The sequence below is a fragment of the Colossoma macropomum genome, unplaced genomic scaffold (assembly GCF_904425465.1).
Source record: "Colossoma macropomum unplaced genomic scaffold, Colossoma_macropomum, whole genome shotgun sequence".
Classification (NCBI taxonomy): domain Eukaryota; kingdom Metazoa; phylum Chordata; class Actinopteri; order Characiformes; family Serrasalmidae; genus Colossoma; species Colossoma macropomum.
The window spans coordinates 33,506,946-33,522,687 of NW_023494810.1; the positions used below are offsets into that span (position 1 = coordinate 33,506,946).

General features: G+C 39.4%; 1 pseudogene; it reads right to left on the minus strand.

Moving 5' to 3' along the window:
* Positions 1–1,430: 1,430 nt before the first annotated feature.
* On the minus strand, positions 1,431–13,041 carry LOC118799799 (annotated as a pseudogene).
* Between the last annotated feature and the right edge of the window lie 2,701 nt (positions 13,042–15,742).

Consider the following 15,742-nt stretch of genomic DNA (forward strand, 5'->3'; position numbering starts at 1 on the left):
TTGAGAAACTAAAGAGTTTAGCACTGTTGTTGGCCACTTGTTTAGCATTTGTAACGGGGTAGCCGAGCGCTCGTCACCAGACAGCTAAAAATAATCTGTTTTCTTTCTTAAATCATGACAGCTTTCTTTCTTAAATTGCAGCTGTGCTTTTCCAGCTGATAAAAACAGCTCAGAAACTTTCTCCCACTGTCCCATGACAGATTAGTGAAATGTTCCACTATTTGCCGAGTGTTTGTCATGATCGGACCATAAGTGATAGTTTAAAACCACAGTTAACCACCCAGGAGCAAAATCAGCCTTCAAACGTGAAAGAAATCATGATTTGACATTTATCGCGATATGTATCGATATCGAACGATATGAATTTTGTTTATTGTGATAACGTTTTTGGCCATATCGCCCAGCTCTACTCATAGTCAATCTAGTCAAGTAATATGATAAAACCTGATAAATCAAAGTACATATTAATGCTGTGATTGATGTACTGAAAATGTTGCAAAGCACAAAACTGTGATGACTGCAATGCTCCTAGAGGATGCAAATCATTGCTGTCAGAGGAAAATCTTATATCCAGAATAAGGACCAAACATTCTTAACTTTTATTTGTGAATTTACGTTAATGTAATGAGATTTTCTTCGAAGCAATTTTAAGCCATTTTTGTTGTTCCATGCATCATTTCCCAGAAACTTAAGAGTTTGTTCAGACAGCGACTATATACTAATTTGCCATTATAATGCCAAAGTGTTTTCTTATTAACCACTTGAAGACGTTCCCTATTAAAGCTAATAAACACAGACCATGTATTATCTGGCTTGTTTGTGAAGCATTTATTTATGGGTACATCTAATACTATTTTTTATGCAGCTTGAATTTGCCTAGCAGTTTTTCTTCCATTGTGCCTATCACTATGGGGTAAAGAAGTGCACTTAAGCAGGAAAATTGTGTACATAAGTTTAAAACTTGCAGCAGAGACTAAATGATCTGTTTAAAGCCACCTACACTATGGTTTTAAGAGGATACTTGTGGATACATCAAAACAAACATGATCAAACAAAGTTTTACACTCAAACATACATTTATTCCCATATTGTCCTGTGTCCAAAATATTAGCTTTTCAAGTTAGGGGGGTTGTCTAATTAGATGTCTTCCTTTACCTCATCCCCAATCATTGCAGCCTTGTAACTGAGCCATGTACTGGGTTTAATTTCATGATACAGTAAATCATGTGGGCACAAATTCTGTGCAGTTAAGGACCCACATTAGTGACAGACTTCGTGGCTTTCCTCTTAGTTCTCACCTTTTAATTTTGTCATCCACATCACTTTTTATATGAATTGTTATGATACTAAAAGAAATGTTTATGATTTTCATTATTTAGGCAAATTTAGAACAGTCAAGGAGCTGATAAAAAATAGCACTTGAACACAACTGAGAGTAATGCAAACAGAGTTTATTGGATACTTTGTACAAGGACAAATAACAAGTAATACATATTATATGATTGCTCATTGGTGTCCCACTTGGTCTTCATTATTTATTCAGCTGTGTCCTTACCCTAAAAAATGACATACATTTATTAAGAAACTTTACAAAATGTGTACAGATTTTTAAATGTGCCCCTAACTTTAGTGATTGTGTTTACTTAAAAATGACATGTATGTAATATTTGACATTACAATAGCCTGTATCAATATATCCTTCTGTTTGAACATAGTCTCTAAAATGAGTTTAAGTTTCTCAGCTGGAGTTTATTTCAATGACTTGAATTTACCTTTCCAGCTTCTCGGCTCTTGGCTCTCAGCTTGTTGACCTGGGACTCAGCGATGTCAGCACGCTCCTGAGCTTCCTCCAGCTCATGCTGCACCTTCCTGAACCTGGACAGGTGAGTGTTTGCCTGCTCCTCCTGTGAGTGAAAAACATCACCTAGTTTAGTGTTGTTTTTGTGAGTAGAACATGTTCATCTGCATGGTCTTGTCATTCAGTGTGTTGCACTGCATGTACAATGCAGAACATGTAATGGCACACTTACAGCTTCCTCAGCCTGTCTCTTGTAGGCCTTCACTTTGAGCTGCAGCTTGTCCACCAGATCCTGCAGTCTAGTAACATTCTTCTTGTCTTCCTCAGTCTGCAAAGATTGCCTTGATTTAGTGTTTGCTCAGGCTCATAAATACTTGTATTACAGTCTTTATGTTACTCAGTTAATGCTTTACCTGGTAGGTGAGTTCTTTCACTCTCCTCTCGTATTTGCGGACTCCTTTAACAGCATCAGCGCTGCGTCTCTGTTCAGCTTCAACCTCAGCCTCCAGCTCACGGACCTAGAATACAATGATTTATGTGTTAAATTTAAACTGTTGACTAAAAAAGCCTTCTATCAAAATCACCGATTCTTTATTTCCACTGTATAAAGAGTGTAGTATACCCTAGACTCCAGTTTCTGGAGCTGTTTCTTCCCACCCTTCATGGCAAGGTTCTCAGCCTCATCCAGACGATGCTGCAGATCTTTGACTGTAACCTCAAGGTTCTTCTTCATCCTCTCCAGGTGAGCACTGGTGTCCTGTTCTTTCTTCAGCTCCTCTGCCATCATGGCAGCCTAGAAGATATGCAATGTAATTGGTCCAGTAATTTAATTGTAAGTCACAGGGGGGAAAATCTATGCAGTTAAACACTCACATCAGTAATAGCCTTCTTGGCCTTCTCTTCAGCATTTCTCGCCTCCTGGACTGTATCATCCACCTCACTTTGAATCTGCACCAGATCAGCCTCAAGCTTCTTCTTGGTGTTGATTAGACTAGTATTCTGTTAAAATGACGAACCAGTAAACACTCAAGAATATTTGCCAAGGAATATCAGATTTTTACTAACAAACGTATAATTTGGTTGAATATACCTGAGAGTGCAGTAGAGCCACACGCTCACTGGCATCAACCAGCTCCTGTTCAGCCACTTTGCGGCCTCTCTCTGTCTGCTCTAGTGCGGCTCTCAGCTCCTCAATCTCTGCCAGCATCAGGTTATTCCTGCGCTCCACCATGGCAACCTGCTCCTTCATGTCTTCCTGTCCTCTGACAGCCTCATCAAGGTGCAGTTGGGCATCCTTATGTGAAAGAAATGTTATTTAATTGTCTTAACATAAAACATTAATAAACTGAAACAAGGAACTCTTGGAAGTTCACCTTGAGTTGTCCTTGAACATTCCTGAGCTGTTTCTGGGCCTCAGCAGCCTGACGGTTTGCATGGCTCAGCTGAACCTCCATCTCATTGAGATCTCCCTCCATTTTCTTCTTGACTCTCAGGGCATCATTTCTGCTCCTGACCTCAGAGTCCAGAGTGCTCTGCATGGACTCGATCACCCTTTGACTGTTCCTCTTGATCTGCTCCATCTCTTCATCCTTCTCAGCAAGCTTCCTGTCGATCTCACTCTTAAGTTGAGTGAGCTCAAGCTGGACACGAAGAATCTTGGACTCTTCATGTTCAAGTGTGCCCTGAAAAATGATGATAAATATTAAGCATTGTAAAATTCAATTCTACACTTAATCTTTGTGAAGTTATGCATAGCATTACCTCGGCTTCTTCGAGAGCCGTCTGGATTTCTGATTTCTCAGCCTCCACTGTCTTCTTTGCCTTCTCCAGCTCATGGATGGTCTTTCCAGTCTCACCAATCTGTTCAGTCAGGTCAGAGATCTCCTCTGTAGAAATGAGACATTTTTGTTTGGTTTTCTTTGTTTTTAAAGTTTACATATATATATATATATCTGTGGGTGTATATATGTATATACAGGGAGATTCACTCGAAAGAGGAAAGAGGTAATAACTCTCGCTAGGACAAAGCAATCTGAACAAAACGTGCAATGTGCTCCTCAGTATATGGAGCACTATCTGTCTGTGTGTGTGTGTGAATTTCTAAGTCACATACGCTGCAGATTCTTGTTCTCTCTCTTTAGGGTCTCCAGCTGGTCAAGAGCCTCCTCATATGAGTTCTTCATCTTAAAGAGCTCAGTGCTAAGAGAACGAGCTTCTTTCTGAGATCCTTCCAGCTCAGCCTGACCTTCCTCAAACTTCTGCTTCCATTCTGCCAACACCTGAAAATGTTGAGTTAAATTAAACGTCTTTGTAACTCATTAGATCACTATGGTTGCATGCTTAATCTTCAGCCAACAAATGTTTACCTTGTCAAAGTTCCTTTGCTTCTTGTCAAGATTGGCAGCCAGTGAATTGGCTCTCTCGACATCAATCATGAGGTCCTCCACTTCACCCTGCAGTCTCTGTTTGGTCTTCTCCAGAGAGGCACACTTAGAGTTCACAGCTTCAATTGATTCCTCAGCATCTTGTAGACGCTGGGCAAGCTTTTTCCTGAGAAGGTCAAGTGTCATAATTTTACATTTTTATCTAGAAAATTTGACTGATAAGTTGACTTTTTCACTCTTTATAATTTACTAACTTGGCCTCTTCAAGCTCTTCAGTACGCTGAATAGCGTCTGTCTCGTATTTGGTTCTCCACTGAGCCACCTCACTGTTGGCCTTGGACATTCCACGCTGCAGCTCCGCCTTGGCCTCCTGCTCTTCCTCAAACTGCTCTCTGAGTAGATCACAGTCATGACGGGCTGACTGGACAGCGTGAGCCAGGGCGTTCTTTGCCTAAAAACACATTAATTGAATGAATTGTTGATGGATAGATGCTTGAGTATACAAATATATATTAAATAAAGCAATTGTATAAAATACTGTTTTTTAATAGTACCTTGACTTCCTCCTCAATTTGTCTCTTGAGTTCTTCAATCTGCTGTGTGTAAGCTTGTTTTCCTCTGGTCAGCTGAGAAACAAGTGCCTCCTTCTCCTCCAGCTGACGGCCAAATTCACCTTGGAAATGGTTAAAGCACAGTTTACAAAAGTGAAGCATAGTTTCAGTTGTTTTACCTATTTACTTGATTTTACTGTAGTTACCATTCTCAGTCTGAAGTCGTGCTCTTTGTGCACTCAAGTCATTCAGTTGACGGACATGTTCATCATTTTTAGCTTTGAGTTCGCTCAGCTGGTCCTCCAGAGTACGGCACATCTTCTCTAGATTTGCCTAGAAACATATACATGATAATGAATTATGCCTTGAATTGGGGTATGTGGGTGTGTAATAAGGTTAAGCAGTATATATTCCTTGAATGACATTTCATCCAACTTTGCATTGATGTGCTGAAAACAAAACATTTCACTTAAAGAAATTGAAGACAATATTTTCAAATTGTCTTTTTTATTTTAATATCAAATAAACATGCCTTCGCTTTGGCCACAGCCTCCATGTTACTGGACAGGTCATCTATCTCCATCTTGTATTCACTCTTCTCCTTCTCCAGCTTCTGTTTGACCCGCTGAAGGTTGTCGATCTGCTCTCCAAGCTCAGCAACACTGTCAGCTTGTTTCTTCCGGAGGGCAGCAGCTGTGGCTTCATGCTGCAGAGTGGACTCTTCCAGATCACGCCGCAGCTTCTGGAACTCAGCTTCACGCTTCTTGTTCATCTCAATCTGAGCAGCTGTGGCACCACCAGCCTCCTCAAGCCTCTCACTGATCTCTTCAAGTTCCCTGGAGAGATCAGCTCTCTGCTTCTCAACTTTAGCACGAGCTGCACGCTCAGCCTCAATTTCCTCTTCTAGCTCTTCAATACGAGCCTGAAAGAAAAACATTGTTATTAGGCATGTCTCTGTCACGTACTGTGATTAAATGTATTTTTTTTGCAGAGATGAATTACCTGGAGCTCCTTAATCTTCTTCTGAAGCTGAGCACCCAAAGACTGTTCATCCTCAATCTTGCTTAGAAGTTGGCTGATTTCAAAGTCCTTCCTGTTAGGAAAATGCAGCAGGCAAAAGAGTTAGGCAAATTATTGGAGTCCAAACTATTGGATTATTTTGCCAGATGTTATTTGTCATCTATACTGTGTTGAGGTATATACTTCTTGGTCTTTTCCTCAGACTGCTGCTTGTCATTCTCCAGGTCCATTATGGACTCCTGTGCCAGTTTCAAGTCACCCTCAAGTTTCCTCTTGGCTCTCTCAAGGTCCATACGAAGTTTCTTCTCTTGCTCCAGTGAACCCTCAAGCTGTATTTAATGGAAAGCACTGGTTTTCACAATGACTCAGAGAAACTGAACTGTTGAATTTTGCTGTTATAAAAGACCATTTTGTAAAATCTTACATCATCCACTTGTTGTTCAAGCTTTGTCTTGGATTTGGTCAGAGTGTTGACTTTGTCTTCCTCTGCCTGGAGATCATCAAGAGTTTGCTGGTGTGCCTCTTGGAGGGCTTTCTTCTCCTTGGTGAGCTTGGCAATGCTCTCATCCTGAGAGGCCATCTCCTCAGTCAAGTTCTTCACCTGTGTGAAAACATTTTGAAATGCTAGATTATCATTAATTTACAAAGATTGCAAGAGGGCTTTCTCACATTATATATACCTTGCACATCTATAAAAAAATATATATTCTAGGTATAAGCTTCAACAGACAAAGCAGTGATATGTATAAATTATTAACCTTGTTCTCAGTGGCATGTTTCTCCTTCTCCACTTTAGCCAGTGTGAGTTCCAGATCATCAATGTCCTTCTTCAGCTCAGAGCACTCATCCTCCAGTTTCCTCTTCTTGGCCGTCAACTCAGCATTGATTTCTTCTTCATCCTCCAGCCTCTCGGTTGTCTCTTTGAGTTTGGCCTCAAGCTGGATCTTACTTTTGATGAGCCCCTCACACCTTTCCTCAGCATCAGAAAGGTTCTCTGATTCCTGTTAAATTATATAATTCTTTTTTTTTAAATATTGAACCTATCCAGGTTTTGGTGACATTTGCCAACTTGGTTTTAAATACTTACAGCTGCTACTTGTAGTTGCAGGTCATTTTTCTCCTGAAGAAGTGACACCATCTTCTCCTCAAGCTCTTTCTTCTTGGCCAGTGCCTTTGCCAGATCCTCCTTCATTTTCTCAAAGTTCTCTTTCATGGCAGCCATTTCTTTCTCTGTCTCTGCGCTCTTCAGAAGAGGCTTGATCTTGAAGTACAACTTCATCCATGGCCAGTGTTTCACATTCATGAATGAGCGGATGTTGTATTGAATGGTATAGATGGACTCTCTGGAATTTAATATATACCCATTCAGTATGCACTTTCATCAGTTTAATTATATTATATTAATGTTTGTGTTAATGTTCATGATCTTAACACAAATGTACCTCCTCTCCATCATCTTGACAAACTCCCTCCTCATAAGGTAGCCACGGCACAAAGCTTGAGTCATGGTCACCAGAGATGCCAGTTTCTCATCTCGCATCTCCTCAAGAGTACCCAGGAGACCGGCTTTGAAGAACACCTACCAGCATATGATTTTTGCTGAATTTCTACCAGTCCTTTGGTTAAAACATGTTGGTGCCCTGACTATAACTCACACTTTTTTGTTATAAAGCATCCTGTACTAGGCAAGAAACTAATTGGTCTATACTTACAAGGAACACTCATGGCTGTACTGATTAAAGATAACAAAATGTCATGCTAGGCATACTAGACAAATGTATTTTCTGGTTTTCACTGTGAATTTTAGCTTAGTGTTCTCAGAAAATATAATAAAATAAACTATACAGGAACTAATTAGATGATGGACAATGACACAAAAATGGTGTTATCTAGACAGAACCACTGACCTTGGTGTGCCCAAACTTGTACTGGGTGTGGTCCACATCAATGGAGCCCAAGAGTTTCTCTGAGGCTTTTTTATTGTCAATGAACTGTCCCTCTGGGATGACACTGGCATTCAGGACTTTATACCTGTATTAAAGTGATTGTGTCAAAGTATCAATTTGGCATTTATTTATTATTGTTAAACTGTGTGAAACATTAGAAGTAAGAAAATAACCTTTGCTTGAAGTCACCATAGAGGATTCTGCTGGGAAATCCCTTTCTGCAGATTCTGATACCCTCCAGCACACCATTACACCTCAGCTGATGGATAACCAAGAAGTTCTCCATCAGACCTAGAGGGATAAGGGTTGTGTTACAATATATATTTTTATTTTTGGATTGAAGTTGAATATTCCTCCAGAAATCACATTATAAAGAGCACCTACCTGGAGTCTTGGACTCATTAGGAATCAAGCAACGCACAAAGTGAGGGTGAGTGCTCCTCAGGTTGGTCATCAGCTTGCCCAGGTTTCTCCTGTGAGGTTTTTTGTTATTGTCAATATTAAGACAGTTTGAATTGGCTAAATTTTACACAACTCGTCATTTCTTCTGTTAGCATAAACAGACTCTTCTTGTGTGTGTTTCATACTTAAGTTCTTACCCTAAACAGTGCAGACACCGTCTGGAAGGAACCACCCTTCTTCTTGCCACCCTTCTTACCACCACCACCTTTACCACCAGCATCTATCGATAATCAAAATCATTCATCATTGTGATGTTACAATAAACACTGTAGTCTTATGGTGATTAGCATTACGTATTTCTCAAATATGTAATTTATCTTTAGGTACAAATAAATTTTCTCCTTACCATCAGCAGATGCGTGACCTGCATACAGGAAGGCCAGAAGTTTGTTGGCTGACTTCTGGTACAGCTGCACAACAGATTCATTCAGGGGGTCTTTGTTCTTGTCCAACCAGCCAGCGATGTTATAGTCCACAGTGCCGGCATAGTGCACCAGAGAGAAATGGGCTTCTGCTTTGCCCTTGGCAGGCTTTGGCTTCTGGAAGGCGTTACATTTACCAAGGTGCTGGTCATGCAGCTTGTTCTTGAAGGATGTGTCTGTTGCCTTGGGGAACATGCACTCCTCTTCAAGGATGGAGAAGATGCCCATTGGCTGTGCATAACAAAATATTTTATGAGTGACAGTGAGAGCAACATTGTATTATTACTGTTTCTTTATAGTAGTAATGTTTCTTTGAAGGTTAGTTCTTGTTGATTCTACAAAACTTACCTTCTCAATAAGCTCAATACAGGCAGCCAGGTCCATACCAAAGTCAATGAACTCCCAATCAATTCCTTCTTTCTTGTACTCCTCTTGTTCCAGCACAAACATGTGGTGGTTGAAGAACTGTTGTAGTTTCTCATTTGTGAAGTTGATGCACAGCTGCTCCAAGCTGTTGAACTGTTACAGTACATTGAAGTTTTAGACATTTGCATGAAAACTTATGAAAACTTGTTGTATTACTACTCATGGAATATTGGAATTTCATGGAATGTTGTATTACTAACATGAATATTGGCAAATATTTACATCAAAGATCTCAAATCCAGCGATGTCCAGCACACCAATGAAGAACTGCCTTGGCTGTTTTGTGTCCAACATCTCATTGATACGAATGACCATCCACAAGAACATTTTCTCATAGACAGACTTGCAAAGAGCCATGACAGCATTGTTGACCTGTAGAGTTCAAAGGTACGCTTTGGTCTTCTGTAGATTTTTGAAAGCTTAAAATTTCACATCTTCTGTTGGTTAAATAATAGCACACTACCTGAGGTACAGTCTGGCCTTTGGTCACAAACTCATTTCCGACCTTCACTCTGGGGTAGCACAAAGCTTTCAGCATGTCAGCTGAGTTCAGGCCCAGAAGGTAGGCGATTTTATCAGCCACTGAAGTGAAGAAGTGATAATGTTGTCCATTAAAAATGGCTAATTGTAATCAAGTCAAATAAATATGGTGATAAATTGTTATATTTACCCTCAGTGCCGTCAGGCTCAGCCTGCTCCTCTCTCTGCTTCTGCTTGAACTTCATGTTGCCGTGATGCATCACAGCACCAGTCAGTTTGTAGATGTTAATTTTCTCATCAGCAGCTGAAGCCCAGAATGTCAATAGCAGTCTGTATTTGGTGAAACAGAGTGGACGAACCATTGAGAATGAGGCATTTTTGAAAAAATACCCACTGAAGTTCAGTGAAGTTGTACTTACATCTGTGGCAATGAATTCTTCCACATCGTTGATGCTCTTAACTGTGATTTCACCCTGGCTGATCATAGGGTAGTCATAGGGGTTGGTGGTGATCAGCAGTGCCTCTGTGTGAAAGGAAAAATAAAGTCTTTAGACCAGATCAGTTCTACAGCTAAACTAAAAAGAAATGGCAGCAATAAGACTTTCAGATTCCGTACCAAGCAGCTCTGGCTTGTGTCCAGTCATGAGCTGGTAGAAAATGTGGTAGCTCCTCTCAGCAGACAGCTGGAAAGTGACTCTTGACTTTTCCAGTAGATCTGTTGATACATTTATAATACTATTGATTCTCATATTTATTAAAATGTATTTTATATTCACTGGATTTTTCAGTGGATGTTTTGCAAGACAAGAACATATGTAGCCAGTTTACAACCCTTTGCACATAAAGCAAGAAGACTTGGGAAGATTGGAGAGGTCACGTTATCTGTAATAAGTCATGTTTATCTGCAATATTTATATGACTTGATTGAGAGGTGAAACCATGTCTTTACATAATTGCATAACAGAAAACATCCATAGTGAAACTTACAGGTTTCAATATCAGCTGAGGCCAGCTTGCCAGTTTGTCCAAAATGGATCCTGATGAATTTACCCTGGGAATTTAAAAGATGTTTTCCTTAATTTACTCTATACATTTTATTATATTCTGTGAAGAGTTTGGACACTGTTTGTACTTACAAAACGAGAGGAGTTGTCATTCCTGATAGTCTTGGCATTACCATAAGCTTCCAGCAGGGGGTTGGCTGCAACAATTTGGTCCTCCAGTGAACCCTAGAGATGGGAATAGATATTGTAGTGAGGAGTTCATGCACAAATGCTTTCAGAATCATGAAATAGTGACTTATTTACCTGCATTTTGCCTGGAACGGGCTCTGTCTTCTTCTGTCCAGTCATCGCAACTGTTGCAAAGTACTGGATGACACGTTTGGTGTTCACAGTCTTTCCTGCACCAGATTCTCCACTGGGGAGAGAATGCGGAAACAATGTTAAATCTTGATGATAATCATTTAGAAGTTTTTGACTGTGTTTTTAAGGTGGAATCCTAACTTTGTTCAGCACTACATGTATCCACTGGAGACCATCTGCAAGTAACACATACTAACATTAAAAAAATGCGAAGAAATTTTTAAAGAATTTTACAGTGAAATAAATTTACACTTACGTAATCAGGACAGACTGGTTTTCACGATCTACAGAGAAAAAAGAGGCACATTATTCAAGTTTCCAATCTATACAGGGACAACTTTGTGCACTTTCTGTGAAACTGAGACTGACAACAGTTTTACCTTATTAATTAACCCTATCAAACTTCTAACTGGTGTTTGTGTTTGTCCCCTTTAACTGAGTAAATAGTTAGTGAGCGTGCACAATGGTCAGTAAAATGGATCAGGATGTGGAATTGGAGCTTACTGTGTTACCTGTTTCCTATCACTGTATAAAAGAAACCTCATGCTGCTTTTATTGTTGGATGCACTGATATGGTTACTGAGTGAGACTGTGCACAGTTCAAGTCCATTCAAGTCAATTCACATCACAATGGAAACGCCTTGGTATTGATTGGTTTAATCAGATCAGGGATATAAGGCGATCTCTATTCCAATAAGGTGGTCAAACAATATCATACCAGTCAGCATGAACTGATAGGCGTTATCAGAGATGGAGAAGATGTGAGGGTGGGGCTTCAATTCTCTTTTTGCCTCTGTATCCAGCCACAACAACTGCATCATACACTGGGAGCCACTTGTAGGGGTTCACAGTGACGCAGAACAACCCTGAGTAGGTCTGAAATGGAAATATTTCCTGAAGGCCATTATAGCATAACCTTTCATTTATGTCTTATTAAGGCATGCTTCGTTAAACTCACGTAGATCATCCATGCTGCGTAACGCTCTTTGAGGTTATACAGCACACAAGGCTCATTGAGGTGGGTCATCATGGCCATGTCCTCAATTTTGTCAAATTTGGGAGGGTTCATGGGATAGACGTCGTCCTCCTTAACTGTGAGGGTCTGTGAAATGACAAGAATTGTTGTATTACAAAGGTAAAATAAATGAAATAAAATAAACGTTTGTGAGCTGTCTGTGATATTCAGCACTGTGCACTGCATACACTTGCATGTGTGAAGGGAAGAGTCAGTGGAGTGGATTACCAGGTCTAACTGACATAGTTAGTCCTAATATTCTAATTAGCACACTTGATTGGCATCCCTCTGTCCGGGACATCCGGATGCTTGGCCACTCAGGCAGAGCTACATGTACTGTCATTAGTGTTCAATCCTACATATATGTACCTAATGATGATGATTTGGAGAAATTAGTTCCACCACTAGGTATCCAATGTACATGGGTGGTGAGGGAATGGTAAGTATTTGAGTAGGCCAGTACATAAATTAGGGCTAGACACACGCTCATTTGCACTTTTACGGGAATTCTATGGGATTTGCCATGTTGCGTTAGTGTTTCTCCCACTTTTGTTGCCTAGACTGCACAGACCCAGACAGTGGAAATGGAAACACATAGTTATGCAAGCTGTACCCAAGACTAGGACTGCCCAGTTTACACCATTAAGTGGGGAAATTCTGGCAAAGCGTCGACACGAGAGGTTGGTTTGTTGGTACATGTATATTGTTTGCTCAGAAGACTTACTTTAACTTAATTGGAAAGCAAAGGCAGATTTAGGTTCCTTTGGCTCTAAACACAATGCTGAAATATAATGCAAATGTATCACATTTGTAAACAAATAGTTGAATATTACCATTGCTACACATCTCATATGGAAGGTGCATACAGTTAAAAAAATCTTCACATGTATCAAATTTGCTACATTCAAAAAACTGTGCTACATTGTGAACTATAATCTCTCCACTGGTCTTTTTACTTACTTTGCCACACAGAGTTTCGACAGTGGCTTTGCCACCCTCTTTACTCTTTAGTGTACCCTTGAGGTACATCTCAGCGGGCTCAGCCACAAACACTGCAGTTTTAGCATCAAAGGGTTTGTTCTGGGCCTCGATCCTCTCCTTTTCTGGCTTGCGGAGGTAGATGGCCGCCGGCCCAAAACACTCCATTTCTCCATCCCCCATGATGGCACGTTACTGTAGAGTCAAATTGCAAATACATACTTTATACAAACAATAATTTTCTTTACATACATTTTTCACCTATTTTGTAGGTATGTATGTTCATAGTTTGAAATACATTAACATCCCATCAGCCAGTTTTTGATGTCAGTATATTTCTTCCTAATACTTAGTTTTTGTTTTTTTTTATATTGTGTAAAAAATTATCTCCTTGTAAGTTCAGGTAAGTCTTATTTAGATTAGCAAATAAGTTAATAATATATGAGTACAACACGTTATGTAAGATCATACAGTTTGTACCTTTTGTTGCACTATACCTTTTTTGTTGCCAAAAGAACAGAACAGAAGATCAGCTGGCAGATCGTGGACACTGTGAACAGAAAAATAAAATGTAGATAAGACTTGTATGGAAGTAGAAATGCAGTGAAATGCAACATCTAACATTCAAAACAATAAAGCAAGATTGTTTTAGGAGCTAAGCAACTTGACACCATAACTCGCTCACCTTTGCTGGCTGCTTGGTGTAGCCTCAGTGCTTGGAGGAGCCTCTTATATAGCACTGTTAGTGTCCAGTCAGCAGAAATGTCTGACTACTTATGGTCATGTAGTATTTCTTGAGGGAGTGTATTTCTGCTCTAAGCAGCAATATGCCTTCAGGTCATATTGTTTTCAGATGCTGGAGTTCCTCAGCAGGATCACAGCAAATTTACATCTACGTTCAAGCGTTTCATATTATTTATTTAATTAAAGGCATCACATCATATGGTCAGAATTTTGATCAGATAGAATATTTTCAGTACATTCTCTAACATGGAAGTAATTTCATTTTCAGAGAAAATACATTTGTGACAGGATAAGGAACAGACTAGTCAGAGCTGTGTGATGGGTTGCTGTTTACAAATAACATTGGCAATGCAGATGGTTATTTTCTCAAACTTCTCAAACAAAAAATCTTCCTATTTTTATTGTTTATTGTGTTTGTTTGATCTGTTTTGGTACTGCATAGACACCAAGCTCAGGTGTGGAGGAGCACTCTGATTCCACTGGTGTTCTGTTTCAACACCACTGCGCACTTAACATTTTCTAAATATTTGAAACGCCATACTCATTCCAAGTAGGCTACACTGATAATAGCTAAACTTTAACAGAAACTTCACAAACATTTACCCATATCTCTAGTATAAAGTAATGTTGATGTCATTAATATGTGGTGTGTGTAGCCAGCACACTCCAAAAGAAAGGAAGGAAAACTACACTTTGTGATAAGAAAATATTGATGTAATCATATTTTCTTCAAACAAAAAAGACTAAGGTAGCTAAGGTAAAAAATATGAGAGAATATGTAATCAGTTTTCTAAGAGCTTTCTAATAGTTACTAAAAATGTAATTTCAAGACCATACGAAAATATGAAGTTATGTACTTGGCTTACATATCGTTCCAATTCCAATCGTTGCAAAGTAACTTTATAGGAGAAGGAAAAAATGTTCTTAACATCTGTTTCTCATTGTTACTCTGAAAGGCTTCTAACAGTAGTAATCGGTTATCATTGGTTAATCTAAATACCTCTGTCCAGTGACAGGCCGGTTTCTTTATGCCTTTTCTCAGTATTCAATTCTAAAATCTTATCCCCTGTTCATAGTGCTCTTGTGTTAATATCTTGCTGTTCAGTTTCGACCAGAGCAGGATGGGTTCCCCTTTTCAGTCTTGGTTCCCCTCAAGCTTTTTTCCTCTTACTCTTAGGGAGTTTTTCTTGCCACCTTTGGCGACACTTATTTGTGGCCTGGACCTGGATTTTCTGTAAAGCTGCCTTGTGATGACACCTGTTGCAAAAAGCACTATATAAATAAACTTGACTTGACTGAGTCCTTTTGGACAATTTCTGTTGCTCTATTTGTCATGTAAGTTTCGCTCATTGTAAACGGCACTTTATTTGGATGATCCACTGTAGATGCTCAGTATATCTTGATTTAACATTCAACTAAATATTACCCAAAACCTAACCCTAACACTAACTCTAACCTCAAGACAAAACGTACACCTACTCCTAAAGCTGACTCTAACCATGATGTTGTTGATAATTAACTAGGTATCACCAGAAAGTTTGTTAATGATTGAAGTATCTGTAGATCATCTATAGGGGACCATCCAAACAAAGTGAGATCGACAGGGGCTACGTTGTATACATACTTTTAACAGTAACCAATATTTTGTTGGATGTTGATTTCCCATGATATTTACAAGGTAATTTAGCTTTACATTAGATGTTAAAATGAATTGATCCACATCTAAAGATTTAATATATCACAAGTTCACTGCTATGATTGTTGGATAGGCAGAAACAACTAAAAAGAGTAGAGTAGGCGGTTCTGGTACACCATCACTACCTGCTTGGCAGGTCTGCAAGTTGAGGATTGTGGTTTAATTATCAGTAAAAAAATGTCAGAGATATGTAGCTTATTGTTCTGTATCTACAACTCCAGCTTTTCTAATCAATCTGCTTTAACATTTTAGACTGTATCTCAGAAGCATTACACTGCATGTGTAGCTGATTTTCCTATTTGCTTTGTTTGTAGTAAAGTGGTCGTGCCGATATTGCTAACTTTAGCTGCAGTGTGTCTGCTCCTGGTTTCTGAATGTTGTGACGTAGCAATATGTTATCACCCTATCATGCATGAAGGTTCTGATTACCCACTGGATGCTGGGTGTGTTATTCAG